The sequence below is a fragment of the Pistacia vera genome, unplaced genomic scaffold, assembly GCF_008641045.1.
Source record: "Pistacia vera cultivar Batoury unplaced genomic scaffold, PisVer_v2 Contig381, whole genome shotgun sequence".
NCBI lineage: Eukaryota > Viridiplantae > Streptophyta > Magnoliopsida > Sapindales > Anacardiaceae > Pistacia > Pistacia vera.
In genome coordinates, this window is record NW_022196203.1 from 178615 (window position 1) to 200009 (window position 21395).

The 21395-nt window shown below is 36.5% G+C and overlaps 1 long non-coding RNA gene across 3 annotated transcripts; it reads left to right on the forward strand.

Moving 5' to 3' along the window:
- Nucleotides 1-12920: 12920 nt before the first annotated feature.
- On the forward strand, nucleotides 12921-16225 carry LOC116140850. Of its 3 annotated transcripts, none has more exons than XR_004129711.1 (5): nucleotides 12921-13197; nucleotides 13311-13356; nucleotides 14170-14245; nucleotides 15034-15298; nucleotides 15707-16225. It is a non-coding gene; the product is annotated as an uncharacterized LOC116140850 (long non-coding RNA). The 3 variants fall into 3 exon arrangements; XR_004129712.1 differs by lacking the exon at nucleotides 15707-16225 and adding an exon at nucleotides 13610-13711 and having other exon boundaries at nucleotides 15034-15414; XR_004129710.1 differs by lacking the exon at nucleotides 15707-16225 and having other exon boundaries at nucleotides 15034-15414.
- The last annotated feature ends 5170 nt before the right edge of the window (nucleotides 16226-21395 follow it).

Genomic DNA, 21395 nt, shown 5'->3' on the forward strand with positions numbered 1-21395 from the left:
TATAAAAAAAAATCTTCCAGGTCCAAAAAATTTATAAAATTATAAATTTTACCCTTAAAAAATACTAAAACCCCCTATAAAATTTCGTTTTACCTCCACATATAAAAAAATTGAGGAAAAAATGAAATTATCCAGTCTATGGGACCGATCCTAGGACCGATCCTGAGCCCACGGAATCAGTCCCGACCAAGCCTAAGGCCTAATTCGGGTCTTAGTTTTTCTCATAGACCTGGGACCGATCTCAAACTTATGAGTGACTGGTTCTATTTGGAACCAGTCCCAAAAACCTGATCCGCAAGGGACCATCCCTTGTCCACCTCTAGCTCGCCCATCACCATCATTACTCATTGAACTCCACCTGCCCTCTTTTTTCTCTCTCTTCTTCATCAATGCTTATGTGAGTTCTGTCATCTTCCATTAAACTCCACCTCTCTTTTCTCTCTCTTCTTCTTCAATCCTCCTTTCTTACAGCTCCTAGCCCACGCGAAATTTTTTCAGCCATCTCTGATCTCTGTCACGCAGACATAGCCATCTCTCCAGTCGGCGGTCGCCCATTTCGTCATTTCTCCTTCACGCACCATCCTGCACGCCGACGCCCAGCCATTTCTCTCAATCACAAAATTTTGAGTTCTCTTGCTGCCATCTCTGATCTCTCTCACGTAGCCACCTCACCCAAAACCAGAACCCTCACGCCCAATCTAAAACCTGTAAAACCCAATATTTGACAACAAACCAATTTACGTCAGTGAGTTCTAGGGTTTTGTTTTTTTTTTTGTTTCGGTTAGTTCAATTTTGCAGGTTAGAACTATTTGCAAAAAATGTATAGCACCTAAAATGTATTTAGACACTAAAATTCATAGAATTTTTTTTAAACCAACTTTCCGTAAAATAAAAAATATTATTTAATTTATGACTAAAATAATTTACTATTAGTATCTTCTCTTGGGAGTTAAGAGTTGCCAATGTACGGTAATTTTGAGCGCCTCATATTCCGTTCGAATAATTGAAACTTTGGGTATGAATTTTGGTAGTTAAAGTTATAGTTGTTAATATGATTTTTTTTTAACTAAAATGTTAGCCACTAAATATTGTTTATTAATAATATTACTACTAGTAATCAATCAATTTTTTTTTTGATTCTACTTTTGTCGCTTACATTACTATCTACTTTTGCTGCCTACTTACACCATTGAAGGTGACCTTTTTTTTATTTTTATGTCAAAGCTCATTATTTTATAGATGGTATTTTAATTTATTGTTTGATTTTCAATCCGTTTCTTCATAACATTTGCTTTAATTTGTTTAAGCATCTGTGTAGTAACATTCTTAAATGGTAGCTTTAACTTCGTAAATGATGATTCTATTTTTATCTTCTTTTTCATCTGACATTACAATGACATATAATTGTAATGATGCTTTAATTCCTTTATTGTTACTAATATATGAATGGTGTTTAATTTTATTTTATCTTCTCTTTCATCTAACATTACCCTTTTTTCCCTAAAACTTTTGCTTAACCGCTATTTCACTCATTTGTACAAACCCTCATAGTTGACTCCCTCCGGCACTGGAACAACAGTTCTAGTTTCTACCACTTTCGTTCAGTAGACAACGACTCGCTCATTGACTATGGCGCTTATTCCATGCTTATTTCGACGGAGATTGTAACTTCGGTGAGCTTTGGCAAACGTATCCCAAACACCTAAATGTAGCGGTGTTTAGAAAAAGTAAAACCGAACCTAACCGGGAACTGAACCAGTTTTTCGTTTACCTGAAAAACCGTTCGTTGTGGTCCACAAAAATACAAAAACTGAATCTCCAAATTTCCTTAAAATTTAAAGTAAACAATTGAAAAGTACCTAATCCTTACAATTAAAGAAAAACAAAACCCCAAACCCGATTTTAGGGTAACATAAAAAAAAAAAAGTAAGCAATTTTGCACATAAATTTTTGAAACTTAAAATTAAAAAAAATAAAATAACAGTAAACCCTCTTATCAAAATCCCCAAACTAATTCCTCTCTAAAACGCAAAACACTCCCCACTTCTCCACTCCGTTCCGGGGCAGTTTATTAAAAGGCCATATGAAGTTTGAATTTAATTAAAAGGCTATCAAGTTTTAAAGTGTACTAAATAGTCAATTATTGATTAAGGGTAATAGGTGCTTAATTAGGATTAATGAAGTATTGTAATCTTTTCAAAATTATACTATATTCCCAAAAACCCGAAATTCTTGCAAGCAAACCAAACACCTTCTTCTTCCTCCCGCCATCAACGCATCTCTACCTTGGTTGCTATTTCTTCTTAGCTTCGTTTACATCTTCTTCTTCCTCTGCATCTTCTTCTTCTTCCTTCCTCTACATCTTCTTCTTCCTCCTTCCTCTATATCTTCTTGTTCTTCTGCCATTAACGCTTTCTTCTTCCTCCACCATTAACATCTTCTTGGCCAAAGATCCCCCTCCTCCTCCTCCTGACATTCGTTGAGTATGTGTATCTCATTTTTACATTTTATTTTTAGATTTACAAGATTTAATATGGAGTGGGTTTGGGTTATGATTTTGATTAGTTGTTTAGGTTGTTGGGTTGTGTTTGATGTAATGCAAGTTGAAATGAGTGAATTTGTTAAAATTTATTCTGGGTATGATGGATCGATTGTAGGTGGAGATGACTGAAAATGTGTTCTATGATATGATCGCTTAAGCGATCTGGTAGGTCTGGTAATACGCAGATAGATCGCTTAAGCGATCAGGTATGCAACAGATAGATCACTTAAGCGATCTGGTAAAATCTGGTGTATAGGAGCAGATCGCTTAAGCGATCAGTAAATGGCATAAGATAGCTTAAGCGATACAGCAGACCAATAAGCGACTATGTAAGATTTTTTTAAAATATTTGAATCCTTAGTACAACATTTAAGAATATTTTTTTTCTTGCATTACAGGTAGTTGGCTATTATTACACAGGGACACGTTATTTTGGGTGTTGAATATTTTGTGAGTGGGGGTGGAGGAAGAAAGTAGCTAAAAGTGGATTAGGAAGAGCAAAGAAGTTATGTCAATTGCTGTGAGCACAGATGTTAGTTTTGATGAGTTGATTGATAAATAATTAGAGAGGTAATTTGAGTTGCTCGCGTAGTGATATAGTTGTGAAGTATGTTTTAAGCAGAGTTCCTGAACATTATAAGGTACTCCTGCTATATAGTCAGATGAAAGTGTGAAGTTATATATGTTGATGTGGCCGATAATGATTCGAAGCCGATTTAAGGTTTTCTTTTGTAGAAAAATTGTTGGAAGTTGGTTCAAAGGAAGGGGATAACGAGGAGAGTAGGCGGAGATTTGCCTGGTTTTAATTCGAACTACGAGGTCATTGATTTGTTTTGAAAAATCAGAGTAGATGGTGAATTGGGTGGTAAGGAGGACAATGTAGAAGAGTTTAGTGATGTGGGGCAAATGAAAATGTTGAGGAGGAGGACCCCGTAGATGTTCCCCCAGAGTGAATTCCTTTAAATACAGATTATGCAGAAGGCGTAGATTGTGAGGAAGAGAACACTATGGTCGTTTATGCAGTTCAGAGGGGCAATTGGAGGTAGTATTGAATCAGCTCATATTTTTACGGATGGATCAGAGTTGCACATAGGGTATTTATTTGATAACAAAGAGGAAGTGGTGAGGAAGCTAAAACTTGTTGCCGTGAGAGGTAATTTGAGTTCATCACCAAAAAGTCAAATTCATTGGCTGTGACAGTTGCATGTCGTGACCGAAAGTGCGTGGCGGATTTATTGTAGAAGGTTGCAGAGTCAGAAAAATTTATTCTTAGCACTATACCCGTGAGCACACTTTTGGTAATTGGGAACAGTATTTCAGGTGAGCATCGACAAGCGTCCGCTGATGTTATTGGACAATTTGTCAAAAGTCAGTTCGTTGAAGGGAAAGGTCCACTCCTAAAAACATTCAGAGACTTGTGCGCACAGAGTTGGGATGTGCTGTTAGTTACTGGAAATGTTGGAAAGGGAGACAACATACACAAGATTTTGTGAGGGGCACGCCGGAGCACGGGTACGCAGTATTAGAAGCGTACTGTTATATGCTTGAGTTGACACACTAAGGTAGCAAGACGGCTTTTAAGTGGGACAGGAATATGATGTTTAAATATTTTTTTGTTACTTACGGTTCTGCTATAAGTGGTTTTGTAAACATGAGAAAGGTGTTGGCTGTTGATCGTTGCTTTCTGACAAAAAAGTATGGAGGTACATTGTTGGTGGCCGCTGCACAGAACAGCGAGAATCACACATATCCTGTTGCATGGTGTGTGGTTGACTCTGAGAATGACGAGTCGTGGACTTGGTTTTTTTGGCAATTACGTATTATAATGCCTGACAGTGACGAGTTGTTCATAATATCCGATAGGCACAACTCTATAAAGAAGGGGATTGCCACTATTTACCGTCAAGCACATCACAGATTCTGTATGAGGCACCTTGGTGAGAACATAAAACAAAAGTTTAAGTGTGCTGGCCTCCTTTAGACATACTACATGGCAGTAAAAGCTTATCGGGTTGATGAGTTCGAAGAGCACTTCTAGCAAATTCGAATCAAGGATGATAGAGTTGCTAAGTATCTTGAGCATGATGTTGGTTTCGAGCGATGAAGTAGAGCTTACTTTCCCGGAAGAAGGTTTGATGTCATGACCACGAATATTACAGAGTCCATAAATTCGAAGTTGTTAATAGAAAAAGAATTTTCAATAGTTGCATTTTTTGATGCAATCCAGAGGACATTGTCACGATGGTTCCATGAGCATCGTATGGAGTAAGATAATTTTACTACAACCCTTGTTCCATCAGCCGAAAAATTATTGCGAGAACGTATGGAACTGTCAAATGCATTGTTTACCTATCCTCTTAATGCTCAAGAGTTCATTGTGCATGGCTATGGTCCAGAAACCTTGTTAGTAAAACTTGTAGCTATAAAGTGTTTGGCATTCAACGTTTACCTTGTCCTCATGCACTAGCAACACTGAAACACCAACGGAAGCTAGATTTTGGTTCAAGAATTTACATGGAACTTTGCTCCCCTCTTTATATGGTAGATCACTACATGCTAGCTTATTCAGAAACAATATATCCAGTGCCTCCAGAAGAGCAGTAGGTAGTGCCGCTAGAGTTAGCTGACATTATCATCCACCGTCATTCAAGAAGACAATAAAGGGGAGAAAAAGAGTTAAGCGTATTCTATCAACCTCTGAGGTTCCCCGGAAGATGAATAAGTGCTCAATTTGCAAGTAACCTGGCCATAAGAGAAGCAATTGCCAGAAGTAATCACATGCAGATCCAGAAAATTAGGTTCGAAGAAGGATGAAATTCAGGGAGTTGCGAAGGCTAACTGTTGATGAATTATTGTTTTCAATTATTGATGTTATAAATTTTATTGTTACCTTTAATAAATCATTCTTTATATTTCTTGTTACATGACCTAAATATTTGTTGGTGATTTTAGTTTGGAATTAGGTTGTCAAATTGAGCAGAATGTATGGAATTAATACGTGTTGGTAATTTTAGTTTGTCAAAATTCAGGAGAAAAGCAGGAAAAGTATATATTGCCCATGATCGCTTAAGTGGCTAAGTATATCGCTTAAGCGACAAAGGGTTTTTCAAATAGGATCGCTTAAGTGATATCACGGATCGCTTAAGCGATCGTGTACCTGGGCAGATGATTCTGCCCAGGTGCATGATCGCTTAATCGACCAAGACAAAAAGACAAGAATCGCTTAAGCAATATCTAGGATCGCTTAAGCGATCAAGCACCTGGGCAGATTTGATTATGCCAATCACATGATTGCTTAAGCAATCCACGATCGCTTAATCGACCAAGTGAAAAAGAAAAGGATCACTTAAGCGATATCTACGATCGCTTAAGTGACCATGTGTAAACGAAGTTCCTTTTAGTACGATCGCTTAATCGACCAAAGAAAGATTTAAAATTTTAACAAATACACCCCCACCTACCCAACTTCCTAGATTCCGGCCACCACCACCGGATTCCTATCGGGAAAGGGTGTTACAACGCATAACGGTTGGATCAGGCTGATAGGGCATCGATATGGCCTTTTTCGGGCAGATCGACCATGAATGTGGTCAGAAAATGCCAGATCACGGCCAGATCTGGCCGTCGACGGACGAAAAAGTTGACATCTAGCAGTCTGCAACGGCCAAATATATGGCCGTCGTTTTCGGTCAACGATGCCCAAGATTTGGCCGTCAACGTCAGCCATTTCTTTGAAAGTCAATGACGACCCGATGTGGCCATCGGGTGGTGCCGGAATCTGGGAAGTTGGGTAGGTGGGGGTGTTTTTGTTACTTTTTAAACTTTTTTAGGCGGTATTAATGAAATTAATTCAGTTAATGGGTCTAAAATTTATTAAAAAAAAATACTAATATTTCCTAAATAAGTAAACAAAGAAATATTATGGGAAAGGATTTATAATACTTATAGGAATATTCAACTAAACGCACCCTTTATGTTCTGAACAAAGAAGATTCATAAACCCTATATGTTTAGCATAGACGTAAACATTCTACACCTTATACATTTCATACTGACGTAAAAGAACTATATGTTTAATATAAATATAATAACAGTCATAGTCTACTGAACGAATCGTAAACCCTATATGTTTAGCATAGACGTAAACATTCTACACCTTATACATTTCATACTGACGTAAAAGAACTATATGTTTAATATAAATATAATAACAGTCATAGTCCACTGAACGAATCGTAAACCCTATATGTTTAGCATAGACGTAAAAGTCTACACCTTACATGTTTCATACTGACGTAAAAGAACTATATGTTTAATATAAATATAATAACAGTCATAGTCCACTGAACGAATCGTAAACCCTATATGTTTAGCATAGACTTAAACGTCTACACATTGATTTTATACTGATGTAAAAAACTATAGTTTAATATAAATATATCGGTCATAGTCCACTGAACAAATCGTAAACCTATATGTTTAGCATAGACGTAAACATTCTCACCTTATACGTTTCATACTGACGTAAAGAACTATATTTTTAATATAAATATAATAACGTCATAGTCCACTGAACGATCATAAACCCTATTGTTTAGCATAGACGTTAAATAGTCTACACCTTGTATGTTTCATACTGACGTAAAGAACTATATTGTTTATATAAATATAATAACGGTCATAGTCCACTGAACGAATCGTAAACCCTATATGTTTAGCATAGACGTAAACTTCTACACCTTATATTTCATATTGAGTAAAAGAACTATATGTTTAATATAATATAATAACAGTCATAGTCACTGAACGAATCGTAAACCCTATATGTTTAGCATAGACGTAAAAGTTTACATCTTGTATATTTCATACTGACGTAAAAGAACTATAGTTTAATATAATATAACAGTCATAGTCCACTGAACGAATCGTAAACCCTATATGTTTAGCATAGACGTAAACATTCTACACCTTATACGTTTCATATTACTAAAGAGCTATATGTTTTATAAATATAATAACGGTCATAGTCCACTGAACGAATCGTAAACCCTATATGTTTAGCATAGACGTAAACATTCTATACCTATATGTTTCATACTGACGTAAAAGAACTATATGTTTAATATAAATATAATAACGGCTTAGCCCACTGAACGTCGAAATCCTATATGTTTAGCAGCGTTAATCGCTAAATTGATACTCTGAAATACAATACATATATTTTGAATACATAGGAACACTTAAGCGATCCTTTGTATTACACAGTCGGTTAAGAGATGCGTATGTATCGCTTAAGCGATTCTTTGCTTTTACTCCTGGTCTCTAAGCGATCTAGCTCGCGGCAGATGCCTAGATTGAAAATCACTTAAGTTATCTATTTGTATCACTAAAGCGATTTTCGTAAAAGACTCTTGATCGCTTAAGCGATTTGAGATCGCTTAAGCGATCTTGGCCAAGCACAATGAATCTGCCCAATATCTATGATCGCTTAAGCTATCTGATTGTATCGTTTAAGTGATTTTTTAAAAGATTCTTGGTCGTTAGTGATTTGATTAAGCATCTTGGCTAAGGCAGAATGATATCTGCCCAGATCTATGATCGCTTAGTGATCTTATGTATCGCTTAAGCGATGCTTCCTAAACGAGTCCTTTTGCTTAAGCTCCTGAATTGCTTAAGCGATCTTTTCAAGGCAGAATGAACATCTGCCCAGATGTAATCCTAAGCGATCTTGCCCGAGGCAGAATGAATATCTGCCCAGATCTTGATCGCTTAAGTGATCTTATGTATCACTTAAGCAATGCTCCTAACGAGTCTCTGTCGTTTAACGCTTTAGCGCTTAAGCGATCTTTGTCAAGGCAGAATGAACATCTGCCCAGATGGGTAATCGCTTAGACGATCTGTTGTATCGCTTAAACGATGCTTCGAATAGACTCTTGGTCGCTTAAGGCTTTTCATATCGCTTAAGCGATCATATCTGGAAAAGTCTTGGTCATTTGGGAAACTTGTACATCACTCATTTCCCTCCCAAATCCAAAAGAATTTGTATCAATCTAATTCATCACAAATCAAAATATAAGAGACATCAATGTAATCGAAACACAAAATAAAAAATAGGCATGGGATGCGGCAAATATCGAATATATGGACAAGCTAACCATTAGCTCTAACTTGGGTGAATCAAATATACACACCAGTACATCACACGTTGTAGTGATACACAAAATGAAACAACGCTAAAAAACCATTATCCAACTTGGGTGAAGCAAATGATCACACCATGCATAGTAAATTCAAACACTAATGAGATATCTTATGGATAAAAAAAATTATCTCCCAATGTCAGATCCAATTCTTACAAAAATTTCCTAACACTGCCCAAAAGGAGCCACAGCACAAAATTTCCTATACACTGCCTTATTTACTTTTTGATGCCAAAGAGTTTATGTCACTAACACCTTTGCACAATCCCTTATTGCAGATGCCTCCTCCTGCCAACTAGCCTTGAGAAGTTTTTGAATTTTGTTTGCCAGCACCTCTCTGAGATCATTGTTTTGTACCATGCCTTCCCAGCAGCCTTTATTGCAGATGCCTCCTCTCATCTGCCAACCAGCCTGTTTGTAAGGTTTCCTCTCATTTTTACCAGGAACCTGACATGTCAACTTTTGTAAATAAAAAAAAAAAACATGTAAATAAGTTACAGGGTGGGTAGGTGAGAAGTTCACTCAGTCCGTGTCTTTCGGTAAACCTCCATATAAGCATGACACCTGTAGCATCAGCACCACAACCCAAGTATCAACATCAACATCACATAAACTACAAAATTCAAAGTCCAACTTTCATACATTTTTATGGGTCCTGCTCACTCAAAATGGATCCATCTGCCCATGGAAGCAATCGTAGCTCAGCCCTCCTGACATCTCTCCATTATTTCGTCATTCAACCCATCCATCGGGGTGTTGGTCATGTCGAACTCAATAAATTTCAGGGCATATGCCCCACATTCAGCACTACAATAGGAGAAGACATTACATTAGAATAAACTTATAGAACAATTGTATATATAAGTTAGTTTTATACAAAAGTTACCTTGACTCATTTATTGGGTCGGTAGAGCGCTTAATTGGCCACTTTCCGGTTATTACTTGGTCACCCAAGTGCCCAAACATCCCGCTGTCACATAACGCTACGGGAACAACCTGGATAGTGGCTCCAACACGACCTCCACTGCTTGTCTCGACAAATAGTGGGTTGCAGTCAAGGATCTTCAGCAATCCCTCCTCTAGATGTGCAACAACTGCTATTCATGCTCTATTTGACGAGGAGGATGCATTACACTCTTTAACAACGGTCCAACCGTGGCCATATTTGGCCAATCTCCCCGTTATACTGCATATTCTGCCATCAAAATGAAAATCATCAGGGATGCAGTCCAACTGTACTGGGGCCAATCTTTTTCACTTCGTTCCTTTTGCTACACTACTAGCAATGATATTTTTAATTAAAGTCCGATATGCTGAAACAAGTATTTGGCCAAACGCCACATCAATGATAGCACTCGGGATACAACAATCACCATCAGTCGTCTATCGTAGCCTCATCAGTGCCAATATCTCCGATGTGCTGCATCAAACAAAAACAAGATAAGTATGGAAAACATAGGCAAAATAAAGAAAATTAAGCAAAATAACTCACTGAGTCCTCAAGCCACATGCCCATCGTCAACAACTTCCTAAACCATTCCCAAGGATAACCCCTGTCTTACACTTATATGACCATACTCCTGATCCATTGTAAGAGCATAGAAGAGTTTTTTCTTTCTTCTATTGGCCTATACAAATCGACATTTGAGTCCAATCCCTGCCCCTCTCCTCCATTTTACATCCCCGCTTCCTTCGCCTCCCACCTCGCCCCCTCCATTATCACCGCCACACTTCTCCACCACCACCTCCTCAACCTCCTCCATTTCTGGTTTCTCTCCATTTCTTAATTCTCTTCTACCTGTATCACTATCATGTAAGGCGTTTCACAACTGCTCCCGGCTCTCCTTCAAGCAGTTGCACAAAACCGCCTTTAATTCCCACCACTTCCCCCCAACCAACTCCTCCTCTACTGACCAACTCTCTCCAGCTTATCCACTTCTCCCCACCTTCAGCACCCCATCTTGCAAACCGCAAAACGGCATGTAAAACCCAAACAGGAGGTATGAGGTCAACAACCTTATTCTCTAGACGCCGATGTCTCGGCAGGCTCAAACCTCTTCCTCCCTCTTCTTGGACCCCAGCCGATTGGATCTTCATCTCCTCGGCATCAACCACTTGTGAAGCAGTAGCCCCACAACTGCCATCACATGAGTGACCCTTTTTAGGTCCCGCATCAGGCGTTCTATCCGTTCATCGCTTGCATCCTCTAATGCCTTGAAAGATTTGGCATAGTCCTCTTCCGCTTCAGCCCCAGTAGCAGTGAGAAAGGGACGGATGACTCCCTACAATAGAAACAAAATCAATCAAATTGAAGCGACATTTTAAAGCAACTGCATATTCAAAAGCTTAGTCCTTTAATTACCCCACCGCTTGAATCTCAACGTCTATTTGCTCGTAATCCGAAGGGTGTACCTCTGGACATGCCACCGCAACATCCTAGGAAATTGCTATTACACATCCAAACTGTTGCTCCCTCCACCCCCCCCCCCCCCCCCCCCCCCCCCCGTTAGCGAAGACAGGAATGGCCTCGTACATCCAAGCCACATTATAAAAAATAGTCTATATCATAATTTAAACATATATGTTACAAAAAATATAACAAAAGCTATTAATATTTACCTGCATTGCACATGGGAAGCCAAACAATTGTACGTGCTTGGTTTATCCTTCCCCTCCCATTGGGACTGCTTTAACGCCATGTCTACTTTTTTTAGGCTATTGATGGTTCGCTCATATGATTTCAGTCCCCATGGATAGAATAAAGAACTTCAAGTTGCTTGCAACAACAACCAATCTTTCTCAACAGCTTTTGTTGAGTCCCAACCAATAAGATCGAATGTAAAAACAAAACCAAGCACACTTTTATCTTCTCTGTATCAGTAAATTCAACTGTTTCTAGCCTATTCTCTAATACCTGTGCTGTAATAGATAATCGCTTAAGCGATACAAATGATCGCTTAAGCGACAGTTCATAACGTACCCTTTCTTCGGCGGCCTGCTTCTTCTCGTCGTCGCCTAAATGCTCGGAAGACTCTTCCTAGCCTGAATTCTCGCCGGACTCCTCCTCCTGCCCTGAATTCTCGTCGGAATCCTCCTCCTGGCCTGAATTCTCACCTGACTCCTCGTCTTCAGAACCATTTGCCGATTCTTCCCTCTATTCTTGTGCCACCGGCATCTCCTTTGCCTGTCGACCACCTTCACTGATCAGATGATCCACTGGAGTAGCCATTGAACTGCTTGCGCCACCGGAATCTAGGATTCGAAGTGGCGTTGGGTTTTCCTCGTCATTGTGAGTGTCAGCCATGGTTTTGGATTGAATTTGGTGAGAAAATTTGTAGTTTGGATCGGAAATGTGGGCTATATCGCCGGAAATCGCATAGATTCCATTTACGGTTCAAGAAATTAATTTTAAGGTTCAAAAAAATTGTGACTTATCGTCGAAAATCGCGACTATATTCCGTTTAGGGTTCAAGAAATTGAGTTTACGATTAAATATGGTGTAAAAATTTGCAGGTTCGATCGGAAATCGCACTGTCTCCCTTTTGTTCAAGAAGTCGCTTTTTGCTCTAATGAATTTCGATTAAGCGAGGTGAATAGTTAGTGGGGCTTGTTTTGAGAAATTTCAAATTTTAAAATTTTTTATTATTTCTTTTTGGCCCACATATGTTTTAATCTTTTCATTTTAACCCATTTTACGTGTTTAATTAATCATAACTATGCCACCTCATCTTCTCTAAATTAAAAAAAAAAAAAAAATGAAACAGTTGCAAGGCCATTTTCTTAAATCGAAGCTTGGGATGGCCAGGCAGCTAAATTTTCTCCTCCGTTCGCATCTTCTTCTCCATTTTTCCACACCACATATAAAACATTACAAAATCCTACTGCTTTACTTCTGAACCCAGAAAAAGAAGGCAGAGAGTTTTTAGAGATTAAAAATAGATGATGAATCTTAAAGATTGGCATGTGTATTATACAATAATGTTGTTGTTGATGAAATTCTGTTTCTATTAAAACCAACAAAGGTTGATTTCTTCAAGAAGAAAGATCCAAAAAGTGCTTCTTTGCTTCTGAAACCAAAATGAAGACCAGGAATTTGGTGTTGCTGATGTTATGTGTTACGGTTATAGCTCCTATTGTTCTTTTTACTGATAGATTCTCTTCCTCTTTCAATGCTTCTTCTTGTATGTTCTCTTCTTCTTCGTCAATTAATTTATTTTCCTATCTCAATTTCATACCTTGTTTCTTCTTCCTCAATTAACATTTTTCTGGGTTTGTTTCGTTTTTGCAGCTAGAAACCAATTTCTTGAAGATCTTTCAGCTTTTGTAACTTTTTTCAACTTTCCTTTTTCATCCTTGTCTTTCAAACAAGATAAGATGTTAAAGTTTCAATCTTTCTTCGTTTTTTCTCTTCAGACCATCGGTGGTGATGCCAGCCATCTAAATCTTCTTCCCCAGGTGCTTGTATGTTCATGGGTTTTTTGTTTAAATAGTTTCTTACTCATAAAGCGTAGATCTTTATATATTATCCCTTCAAAATCTCATTTTTTTTTCTTCCTTGTTGCATATAGGAATCTTCCACAACCCGTAAAGTACCCATTGGAATAGTTTATTCAGGTTGGCTTTTTCATTCTTTCTCATTGTTTGTGTGGTGAATTCAAGAACTTTTGTTGGGAAGTTGTCAATACTTGTATCTTATGGGTTAAATTTGTTGTGTGAGCAGAATCAAGATAGCATAAATTAGCTAGAGTTTTGTCCTCAGTCAATTATAAATTAGCACAAATTTGCTGTATTGCAAACTTTGCTAACTGATTAACATTGGATAAAGGGAACTGAAACAAAGTTAGAGCTACATTTTCCTTTGGCTAAGATGCTAGAGGATAGATATGAGAAAAAGGGAGCTGAAACAAAATTGAAGAATCGAATACTGCCGCAAGATGAGAATGATATGCTGAGTGAGAAAACGCAAGAGGTAGCGAATTTGAATTGTTTATGCTAAACTTATGTGCATTATAAGCCTTTAACTAATATGGCCTCTGCTTAATTGCTTTTATGTGCTTCACTTGATCAGTGAATTTCCTTATATAGAAAGTATATGTATTCTAGTTCTTAAGCTAAGCTGCACAAAAATTATACTTTGTTGAGGTGGCAAAAGGTGTTATTTTTACATTGTGATGAGAGAGTACCTCAATTTGGTGCCTTTTTTTCCTCTTCTTGGGAGCTTTAGCTTCTACTTCAGTTGTATTGGACTCTTCTGTTGCATTCTCTTTACCTTCAATGCATTGGCAGCATGTTGTCATGTGAGGCATTTGATGAGTCTGGATGTAATTATGGTGTTTCAGAGTTGTGAGTCTTAGTCATGTTTACTGAGCCTTCCTTGATTAGATGACATTTTTATGACTTACTATGATTTTATAATCTGTTGTTCAGCATATAATTGATCTGAAGGTGAGACTATGCTGTGAATCTTGCAATAACCAGCTCAAAAAGATATTGAAAGACAAGGGTGAGACATTATGTAACTACTAATTAGCATAGATTTTTGCTTTTTATTATTACTATTGTTATTAGCTAATCTTATCAGCATTAACTGAAATGTTTTTGTTTAATTAGAATAGTTAAAGTTATAGCAAGTTTATTGCTAGTTGCATGATTGACTGAAGATAAATTATTACTATTGTTATATCTAATGCAATGTATAAATTAAAATGTTGTTATTTTTGGATATCTTTTAAAAGTGTTGTGATAGAGGAAATGTTGTATATAGCATTGGAAATGATTCAAGTTGCAGGTCACCTTTATCAGTGCATAAAAATATCATTTCTGTTGTATGCAAGTCACCTTTATCAGTGCATAAAAATATCATTACTATTGTTATATATAATCAGTGTATAAATTAAAATGTTGTTATTTTTGGATATCTTTTAAAAGTGTTGTGATAGAGGAAATGTTGTATATAGCATTGGAAATGATTCAAGTTGCAGGTCACCTTTATCAGTGCATAAAAATATCATTTCTGTTGTATGCTGCGTCATGTGAGCCAACCAAATATCATTACTGTACTTATTTTTTTAATGTTTCAATATATGTGTCCTTGCTCTAACAAACCACAAGAATATCATTACTGATTTTGCTAATGCTTCACTCATTTATGCATTCGTGCTCTTGTAAAACCACACTTGAGCATTACACTTATGTTTCATTTTTTTCAATTGATGAAGTTCCCAGTGTATTGTTTTATCCAATGGTGTGTTTTAAAAACTTGCTCAATGATATCATGACATCTTGGTGCAGCCCAAGTTGAACGATTCATTATTGGAAATGTTTCGAAATGAGTATATTGGAACTGCTCCATACATATCCTGCACGCCTTCTCTTCATCACCATAGACTCTGCCCAAGAGATCAATTTTTGATCCTCTCATCCGATGGCTTATATCAGTATCTGACCAATCAGGAAGTGTTTTCAAATGTTGAGAGTTTTATGGAGAAGTTTCCAAATGGTGATCCTACACAACACCTAATAAAGGAGTTGCTCTTTCATGCAGCTGACAAAGCTGGTAAAATGTTTTTTCTTCTCTGCTTATTTCTTTAAATGCTAATAATCATCCAGTTGTACAAAATGTGGAAAAGTAATTATGAGATTTAACCTCTGAAAGTAAGGGTGTTTCTTCCACAGTAAATAGTATCAAAGCTTTTTCCATGTCAATATTAAGCCATTTGTCAACTATTTCTCAATGTAAACATTCTGACATAATTTTTAGTCATTTTCTTCTGCATTACAATAGGTAATTTCTTGAGCTATCTTCTTAATATTATTAACGTGATGGCTCCAACAAGATTGGTTCCGAGCAATTTATTCATGGTTATCTAACTTATCAATTATGCATTGACTTATTAATTATAATTTATATGTAATTATTTAGTTTTTTGCTTGACTTATTGATTATGCATTGAATTGATGGTAGGAAAAAATAATACAGTTGTAACATGAAACACAAGCAGGGGAAAGTGAAAAAACAAAAGCAGAAATATGTGAGGAAGTTCTGGGTAAAGCTTCTGGATATAACCAAAATTTTGCATTTTCACATACTCAACATCATGATATTGCAGTAGAAGCAGAGTTAAGGTGCATAGTGCAACAAAAAAAAAAAAACAAAAAAAAAAAAGATTAAACAATTGGAGGAGAAGCTTATCTTATTTGATCAACAAAAAGAGAAAATAAAAAGTCTTGAACAACAATAATTTGTCCTGTTGGAGATGATGAAGCAGCTAACTATAGCCCTTGAACTACAACAATATGATAAAGCTCCAACTCAACAGCCATTGCCATCTCCAACTGATGAAGACTCGTCCTCATCAGATACAACTATTTCAAAAACCTCAACTGATGACACTTGAGATGCTAACAATATTGGTGGTTAGTTTTTTGTTGTATGGGCAGTAGATATTTTGACATGGGACTAGGACCATCTTTTTAGGATTGTTTGCATATATCTGTTAGATGGTGTACATGGGGTGGGCATTTAGCAAGTGGGTGCATGCTTTTTTTTTTTTTTTTTTTTTTTTTTTGTTATGCACACATGATTGTGAATTTTGGATTTTTATTGCTCATCATGCATAAAAATCCATGTATGGACTATATATATATATGTGTATGAAAATATGATATTTGATGTTAGTGATCAAATTTTTATATTGTGTCAATTATTTTGTTGATGTTGAATGTATAAACTAGGTCAATACGAAATGCTTTTGTCACTAATTATTTTCTAAAAAAAAACACATTCTGCAACTAATTTTTTAGTAGCAAATAGTCACGAAAACCTTTTGGATTTCACTTTCAGCGTCTAAAATTATTAGAATTAACCACTAAATTTTGGTCACCAAAAGATACTTTCGTCCATTAATAAAATAGTTGCAAAAACCTTTTACAAAATTACCCTACACCTTCAGCGACTAATTTTTATGGCATTCGTGACAAATTGTTAGACACTAAAAGGTACATTTTGCAACTAATTGATTAGTTGCGATACCATTTTACCAAATGACCCTTGAACAATTAGCGTCTAAGCGGGGGGACTATTTTAACCAGCAATTAGCGACTAATTTGCTAGTCGCTAAAAAAAAAAACTTTCCGCGACTAACCAAAAATTTAGACGCCCATACTTTCTACAACGGCGATTTTGCAACTACGTGGCGACTACGAAATTTAGACGTGAATGAGATTTAGCGTCTAAATTTTACTTTCTGCGTCTAATTTTGCTAGATACCGAAAGATATTTTTCTTGTAGTGCATCGAAATCCAACCTTCTACCACTAAAAGAATAATATGTCTCCTCTCTTTAAACGCCCTAATAGTCTGGACCGTGTTTGCTCTCTGTTCACTACCTAAATATAAATATAGGTAGTAAAATAGTATTTTAAATGTTTATGAGTGGAAAAGTATCATTAAGCCTTTATTTGGTGGGAAACAGTCGTTAACTCAGAAGGAATTAAAAGCAAAAATGGATTTATATTTTATCATACTACTAAATATAAGTTCTGAAACTATATTATAGATATGAATTCAAATTAATCCCAGTTGTTTTTTTTTTTTTTCTGAATAAACAAATTATATATTATGTATATTTCTTTATTCAAGAAATCTAATCTAATATTTAATTAAATTTCTGGATTCTTCTTCTCTCAATGCAAGGACAAATTATTTGAAAATTAATATTGCAGACCTAAGTACTTGGACTGTCCATCTCATAATCTATAATACACTAATATAAGACTCTATTATAATATCATATTAGATGTAATCTAATAGCAAAACAACATTATTTTGTCAAGCAATTGAGAATGATTATTGACTAATAAACAAAATGAATAATATAATAAGATTTATATCAAGTTTATATATATTCATAAGTTAATGTGACATGAATAGAAAATCCAATAATTTTGATAAGATATGAAGAATATAATTTAATATTTGTACTGTCTTAATATGGGCATTGGAAATTTATATGTTATTCCTTGTATTAACCCATTTTATTTCATGATATTATTTTTGATGAAATCTTACTTATCAAAATGAACGAAATAGAGACAGCAGCGAAAACAAAACAACAATAAAGCAAATCACAGATAATAAACACAAAGAAAATAACATGCGCGATTTACCCTAGTTTATCCAATGTGGGCTGTGTCCAGCCGAGTCAATATTATTACAATATCTTCTCACCCCTCTCTCTCTCTCTCGTTTACAATGAATGAATTGTCTTACGATTTGCTATCCCTCTCATAACAAGAGAAAAATATGTTTATATACTAGGTTTAAGCGAATAAACTTAGTTTACAAGGATTCTTATTCCTAAGCCCAACCCAAGAAGAATTTAATAACTTAAAGAAGTCCTACAGCAGTTATACAAGGAAAAGGCCCAAACAGCCTACGGGCCTCCACCCGCTGACCGGTCAGCGGGACCCTCGAATGCGTCTACGTAACCCAATAATGCTGAAGTAGTCGACAACTCTAACACAAAATACATAGATATAACTTTTTTTATAGCTGAAATACTCCTCATTTGAGCAATACCCCACCAATATATGAGCTGCAAAATGGATGAGAATAACATTTGTATATCTTACATGACAAATACATCGATAAATAATATTATTTTATGGTATAGATAAACATATGTAACGTCGATAACTAACTCAAAAATAAATGTTATATTCATGTTATAGACAAGATATGTTCATTATGCTAAAAAAATTTCGAGCGAAAATAAGCTTCGTGCCGAAACATTTGCCAACTAACTACCATTAGGTACAAATCCAATATGGAACAAATTGAGAATGAAAATGTATCAGGAAATTTTCATTTCTGGTAGAAAATGATGTTGAAAACACAGCCAAACACACACAATTAAAGAAAAAAACATAAAAGTAAAAATAACACACAATTTATCTTAGTTCATTCCAATTAAAGAGTATCAAAACTCTATAGCAATTACAAGAAATAATGACAGCAACTCTTTCTCACTTTCTATTCTTTCACACACTAGGTTTCTCACTATTATAGAAAATGTATAATAGAAAACCTAATTCCATTTGGGCTTTATCCGAATCTAACCCAATCTAGACCTAAATATTAGTAAATTCAGGAGTCACCGTAAACAAATAGTCCGTAAAAGTCACCAAAAGTATATACCTTATCCAACAAACGAAGGGGATAGTCTTGAAGCCTTAAATTTACGCGGCATATATAAAAGCGACAATTTTCTAGTTTATATCAAGAAGTAATAAACACAGGTTGCTGGCAGCCTGGCACGCTTCTGGATTGATGATGAAGATCGAATTAGTCCACCAGACACATAGACTTTGGTCTTTGCATGTCGAAAATGTGTGAATTAAATTTCGTGTCAAAATTGCTCTTCATCTCCTGAGTGTGATTCCAGTCACATGTTTGACCTAAAAATTGTTTTCCCATTCAGAATGTGTTGCACCACCCACGTACTAAAACGATGAATCTTTAGATTAGCTTGGTGTCACCACCTCAATATGTTTATCTGTATCTTGTAACTATCTGGGTTTATACATGAAAAAGTTTATATCTGAGTTTATTCTGTTTTTAAAAGAAATCAACCGATTCAACTTGATATTTAATTCTTGATACCATATAGATTATGAACTGCGACTTAAATTTTTGAATTTTGTCACTTTCGTATCAACGGTAGATTTTATCACCTACCCAATACATTCAAAACTGAAAGAACGTTAATAGATGAATAACTTAAAAGAACAAATTTCGAAGGAAATGATGTCGGCTTTTAAGAAAAAATATAATAATTAGTCAGAAAATCGGAATTAAAACTGAGTCACGGGTGCCTTGACAATGAGGACCAGATTGATGATAATTTCTTTGTGATGGAAAATAAGTAAGAGAAATTGTGCGCTCGGTCTTCAATTCATGTATCAGTATACTCCATTGCTGAGTTTTGCTGCTACTTGACGACCAGTTATAGAACCAGCTAGCTCTAGTAGCCATCGAACCATCTCGGTTTTGCTTTCTATCAACAAACAAGAAAAAAAAAAAAAAAAATGGAAAATTTAGCCACAACTTTATAATATCAAAACGGTTGATTACATTAAGAAATTGATTAGAATTTGTTGATGCTGGATTTTGACACCAACGACTCGCATGTGCAAAGTGCTAAGCGGACTTAGAAATCATACGTGATATGAAAATATGCAGTGATCAAACAAATAAGAAAGGTTTTTAAAAGTGGTTAGAATGCTCAAAAGCGAATTTTACGTCCACTATGGTTGTATTAATAGATGGTTATAGTCAGATTACGTGTAGCGAGCTGAATTACGATCTAGAGAGAGTGTAGAGAGAGAGAATGTATGCTTTTAAAACTAAAGATTAGCCAATCCCGTAAATGAGAGAGAAGCCCTCTATTTATAGTTGGAGGATTCAAGGTAGTAATCATGAGTCCCCAGTCTGGTAGGTGGGGTATAGTTCCTAACCTGCTTCCCATTGGTTGTCTACACGAGAGACATCTTTAAATCGCGTAGGGCTTGGGCAAGTAGACAATTCCTACCCACTCACAAGCCTAGCATTCACCTGCCGCACTGATGGTAGCTATACTTCTTTCATCCTTAGCAATGTAGTAGCGTCTAGACAACACAAAACCTCTCTGAACTCTGATTGGCTCTTGCTGATAAGAGTCCACGTCAGCCTTGACTTTTTAGACATAATAGAAGCCCCTCGGGTTGTAAGGTTTAAGGATTGAACCTTGAGAACTTCATGATTATGCCGCGACTTGACTTATCCCGAATGACGCTTGATCAAGTTGATCGAGCTGTAAGGAGGTCGTAACATATGTCTATAAGAATAACACAAACGACTTGAGACGGCCTTCTCCCATAGGTTCAACGACTTGGGTTAGACCTACTCAGTGCCATACCGACAACATTGATGGGATTGGACCAGAAAATATTTAGTTTTCCAGGCTCGCATTAACCCTCAAAAACTAAGGGCAGATGTTTTGTGGTAAAAATCCCCAGCCTGGGCTTGTTAGAGAAGCCCAAACCACATCTCTTCACAGACTGAGCATCAGGCTCAAGAGCAGAAATGCTCGAAAAAATACATGAGCAATTAACCTACGTATGCAGGCATGAGATGTGACGAGATCAAAAAAAGGGGCTCGCCTATGGAAATATCTCCTCGCTCGAACATATCATCTTACCACGTATAAGTTACATGCCCTGATCAGTGGCACGTGATAATACAAACTCCATGTGCTTGCCATGTAGCCTATCCAAGGGGAGTCTTGTAAGGACACCTACTGTCAGAGGAAACACCATCATGAGCTATGGCGTAAGGGCATGTGAGCTTTCGATTGTCGTGCGACATTGGACAATATGGTTGATGCACTCGTGATCATAACATGACTGAAGCCCTTTTTCTCTTTAAAAAGACAGCAATGGCCAAAGAAAAAAGGGAGGAGTGGATTGGACGAAAACGAAAGAAAAAGAGACGACAGACAGAGAAGAGAACATAAAAAACTCTCTTTGGTCTAGGCATCACTGAAAAACTGTACCAAAATACCCCATTTGATCGCTGAGGGAAATCCTCCTCTTGTATACCAACTCCACATAGTC